Source organism: Fukomys damarensis, unplaced genomic scaffold, assembly GCF_012274545.1.
Source record: "Fukomys damarensis isolate Sample0158 unplaced genomic scaffold, DMR_v1.0_HiC HiC_scaffold_19, whole genome shotgun sequence".
In the NCBI taxonomy this organism is placed as follows: Eukaryota; Metazoa; Chordata; class Mammalia; order Rodentia; family Bathyergidae; genus Fukomys; species Fukomys damarensis.
Window position 1 is genome coordinate 28,788,882 of NW_022900931.1, and position 5,256 is coordinate 28,794,137.

At 46.5% G+C, this 5,256-nt stretch overlaps 1 pseudogene; it reads right to left on the reverse strand.

The window, feature by feature from the left end:
* Window positions 1–605: 605 nt before the first annotated feature.
* On the reverse strand, window positions 606–1,592 carry LOC104853635 (annotated as a pseudogene).
* Window positions 1,593–5,256: the final 3,664 nt, after the last annotated feature.

The window sequence follows — 5,256 nt, forward strand, 5'->3', positions numbered from 1 at the left end:
AAAAAAAAAAAAAAAAAAAAAGGAATAGGAACGAAAAAAGGAAAAGAAGACAAATGTGGGATTAGACTTTGTATAGTCTTTTTAGGATGTTGGGGATGCAGTCAGTGGCAAAGAACCTGCCTAGCATGTATGAGGCTCTGAGTTAGGTCCCCAGAACCACAAAAGAATTTAATCCATATAACCTAATATACAAGTGTGTGTGTGTGTGTGTGTGTGTGTGTGTGTGTGTGTTTGTCTGTCTGTCTGTCCGATTTATGACAACATAAAACTGGCCAAAGGCAAAATTGGGCAACATTTATTTATTTTTGAGATGAAGTCTTGCCTCAAACTCCTGGGCTCAAGCATTTCTCACCTCAGCCTCTGGCACATAAATTAGTACTTTAAAATTAAAATTTCCAGATACAAACTCTACCACTGAGCTACTTTCAGTGCTTAAAATTAAATTTGGGCCCAACTTTTTCTGGGTGGGGGTTAACAGAGTCTTGCTATGTAGTTCAGGCTGGCTTTGAACTCACTATGTAGATACTCACAGTGATCTTCCAGCCTCAGTGTCCTGAGTGCTGGGATTGCAGGTATGCACTACCATGCTAGTAAAAACAGGTGCCACTGCCTGCCTCACAAGCACAAGGTCCCGAGTTCAATCCCCAGTACCCAAAACAAACAAACATTGTAATCACTGAACAGAGCACTCTGGCAATCAAGACTTATAAAACCTGCCATCTTCTGAGGCGAAGAAAGCACTCCGTGACCCACAGAACTCTGATGATCAAACCAGGTGGTCACAGGTTGTCCTGTTGAAAACTTCCACAACTTTCCTGATCAGGTCATCATAGGAGGTCTGACTTAAGTCTGTTTCAAAGCTAACCTAAGAAAACTCTGATCCTGGAGTGATGTGAATAGTCCAGTGGTTTCATCCGATTCATTCCATGTTCACTGAATACCCACAAGGATTGAACAGTGTGGCATCAATGACAGGACTTAGTGCCAGTCACGCATTCCGCTCTCCCAAGTGACATCCACTGCAGTAGAACTGGTCTAGAGCTCCTGGGTCAAGCTCGTTCATCAGAATTTCCAGGGTCTGATCTGGCTGATTACTCAACTCTCTGGGAAATCCAGAGTATACAAGCACCAACAGTCAGGATTCAGACATCCTGTGCAATGTGCTACTCCATTTAGGAAAATTGCACTAACTCTTAATTTGTTTTTACTGGAAATTCAGTGTGGATACCCTTGGTGAGTTTTTATGAAACTCTTATGAGAATAAAAGCTTCGAATCTGGTCAAACCCACCATAATCCCTAGCAAGCTTCAACAGGGGAACCAGTACATTCAGTAAGAGGGTGGTTCCACATGTCTTCAAAATGAAATGCCTCTTGGAGACAGGTATGCTACCTTCACTGAGCACAAAAGCTTCCTGCTTGCCGATTTTTGTCACACTTATGATTGAACATTGGACATCTTCAAAAGTACATCCCACTCAGATCTCAGGATAATGCAAAGATCCCCAGATCCCTGGTGGACATTGGGTTGCTGATGGGAGAACCAAACCTCCAGCAGCTCCCATCGTGAGACTGTCCAACGACCAACCACAGAAAATCAACTAAATTAAATCTTGTCTCCTGCCGCTGCCACTGCTGCTGCTGCAGATGGTTCCAGCTGTGTTGCTATAAAATTTAGGTTTCTTTATTTGCTATAATTTTATATTAACTTTAAAAAAAGATTAATAAAAATTTCCTGGCTTTTGGTGTGAGTGAAATTTCATGTTCAAAAGACTCATGTTCATGAATCTGTTTGGAAATAGAGGCAGATACAATTCAATCTCTTGTCGTCAGTCCGCTGCTTTCCTGTTAGAATGAGTGCTAGCTAATGTCACTGGCCATACTGTGTGAGCAGTAGAAACTCCAGCTTTTCCCGCCCTGGGGCTCTCGCTCCACCTTCAGGATTCTGGGCCCAGCTGTGTTGGCCAGCAGCATGCAGAAGTGCTTGGTCTGGGTGGGCTGAAAGCCCAAGCAGATCTGGAAAAAAATCACAAAAGCCTGTTTCATATTTGAAATATTCAAAAATTTCTATGAATAGTGGGTTCATTTTTGTCTTCAAGTGAAAATAGAGAGGTGAGTACAATGTAAGGGGAGGGAGGCAGGCTGGAGCTGTACGATAGAGACCCAGTTAAACCATGCTGACTTTCTTTTCTCTCATCAACATCCCTGAAACCACCACAAATTTGCTTTAAAAGCACTTAAGAAAGCCGGATGTAGTGGTCACACCTGTAAGGCAGGAAGGAGGATCTCGAGTTTGAGACTGGAGTGGGTTAATGTGGGTAATTTAGTGAGTTTGAGGCCATTGGGTCACTAGTAGGATCCTGTTACAGAAAACAAAACAAAAAAACACAGAAAATGTTCTTAAGGTTGGGAGTGGTGGAGCAGCCTGTGATCCAGGCACTTGGGAGTCTTGAGGTAGGTGGACCAATGTCAGATCAAGGCCAGCCTGGGCTGAATCAAAACAAAAACAACAAACAAAAATTCTCAGGGCTAGGGTGTGGCTCACTGCTAGCACTGTGTGAAGTGCTGCAATCACCCAGACCTACATTAGTTATCAGGTCTCAGCCCTCAGAACCAGGGTGCTCAGCAAGCCTGATCCCATGGAAGTCACTTACTGAGCTTTTCATTGCACTTGCAGTTCTCTATCCGTAGGTGGCACTGTGACCACAGCGAACACCCTCACAGAGCCCCCCAAAATGATCTATTCGAATGGTCAGAAATGTGTCCCAGGAGCCCCTGAGCTGCCCAGGGTGGATGGACACAGGTGCATGGAGGTGGAGTAGAGAAGGACTGGAGCTGACAGCAGCCTGCAGGTCTCAGCGGTGCCCACGGAGCAAGGGGTCTACGTTTCCTAAGACGCTAAATTAGGCCCTGTGACTGAACTGACAGACGCAACTTTAAATCATACTGGGTGAAATAAAGAGGGCTTTTTCTTTTTATACTTGGTCAGAGGCTGCAGCTCAGTGGTTGAGCATTTGCCTAGCATGTGTGAGTCACCATCTGGGTTCACTCCTCCAAAACAAAATGATTCTCTGACCACCAAAACCTGTATGAAATGTCACAAAGAATCCACGTGGTTAGCACACACTGCAGCCACAGAAAACCGCGGAAAAGAACAAACCACAAGTGAACTCCAGCACCTGTTCTGGATTTTACCTGTCCCTGTTTCCTTTCATGTGCCTCACCATCCCTGATGCTGCTATGCATAGGCGGCCCATGAAGATTTGAAGGTGCTCTTTTCACCTTGTCGATATAAGGTGACACGAGGCAAGAGGTGGGGCCTATCTTACTGGTTGCTGGGGAATCAACTTCAACAGAGAGAAACCCACACACAGGTCCCAACCTTCTGCGGCCCAGAGCACCATTCTTCTGAGCTCTATAATGATGTTTCTACACCACCTCCTGAGTCCAGGATGCTCACCTGCAGACTCCTGCTCCACCCAGGTCCAAAGTCCTTCAAAAGGCTGGTTGTTCTCTGTTGCCAAGCTGAAAGCTACTATTTCAGAAAACAGGAACTCTGTGAGGAATGAGACTCTGAAGGTAACATGTTATTGATATAAATATTTTATTCTGTAGCATATAAAAGGTTTAAACATTATTTCTGTATTCAAGCAGAGCATACTTGGAAGTGGGGCTGCAGCTCTTTGAGCCAGAGGACAGAGGATCAGATCTAGTTGTCCTAGCGAGGTCCCCAATCACTGTGACACTCTGCAGCTGGAGAGAAGGGACAGCTTTGCTCCCACAAGGGTGGCTTGTTAGTTCATTGGGGCAGTGGGTGGCAGAGGTGGAACGGGCTTCAGGGCACTTGTAGAAATGAGGCACTTGATGGGAAGCTTGCCTGAGATGGAAACAGTCTTGTCAGAACAAGTTGGCCTGAAACAGCAGAGCCTTCTCGTCCTGGATCTCTGGCCCGTATCTCATGGCTATTTGATGTGGAACAAGGAACAATGGAAGCAAAGACAAGGAAAGTTCACAGAAGGAAATAATGATGGAGCACTGCTTCCTTATCCCAGGCTGGCAAACAGCTCAGAGCATAAAGGCTTGGGCGATGAGCAATGCTGAGTGCGGAACGGCTTTTGGATCTTGAGTTCAGACACTGTGGGGCCAGTGAACTGGTAGGAGGGTCTCAATCTGCTGGGAGATGTTTCTAATTGGAAGAGTTAGGATCTGTGAGGGGTAGTCCCCGGAGCATCATTCACACTGACAGGCCAGGCTTCAGGACAGGGTAACAGACACGGAGGAGGGCCTGAGCTCTGCCCAGTGAGGTCTGCAGGGTCGAGGTCGGCTAGTTGGCTCCCCGCCCTCCTGCCATGCCTTTTAACAAGTACACTCGCCCTACTCCATGGTCCGCAGATGAGTGTGGACAGCACACCTGGGCTGAGAATAAAGGCAACTATCAAAGGGTTCCCTGTCCTCCCAGACAGTCCCCTCTAGAATGTATGGTCAGCCTAAACTGAGATGAAGGCAGAGCAAATTCTCACATAGCTGACCACAGACCTGACCTCGGCCACTCTGACTGAGATGGGCACCCACCAACCTGCTGGGGGAAGGGTAGAGGGAACGGTGACATTAGGAGTCCCCCTCACGTCTGTGGGTGTGCCCAAGTTCTTTCTTTCTGGGTGGTAAACTGTGGACACCATCTTCTCCCATGAGGAAGCAGGACAGCAGAGCAAGGTCACCTGTGTGGATACACAGCGACCACTGACTGGGTTTTCCCAGCCCTGATGGGAGACAGCGCCTAGTCCCCTTTTCATCAAAGGCAGAGCTACATGAATGTTGGAGAGGACAACCTGTAGGACCATGTTCCTCACCTGTGCCACTTTTTATGCATGGCTCATGACCACAGGACCACTCTGGAAGATGCTCAGCCACAGAGTACAAGACAGACCTGAAGCAGAGTAGCAAGCTAGGACCTACAGGCCAAATGTGGCCTGCAGCCTCTTTCAAGTAAGTAAAGTTTAGTTCACACATCCACATTCCTTTGTGTGCAGTTATCTGTGGCTTCTTCTGAACTACAAAGGCAGATCTTGAGTAGTTGTGACAGACTCACAGGACTTTTATAGTGTGCATGCTTTTCTGTCTGCAGACTAAAGGCAATTTAGGGAATATCCCTCTTTGGAAAAGAGACCCAGAAGCCATTTATAACCCTGCAATCAGGAGGCTGAGGCAAGAGGATCACAAATTTAAGGCTACACAGTCTCAAAAAAAAAAAAAAAAAA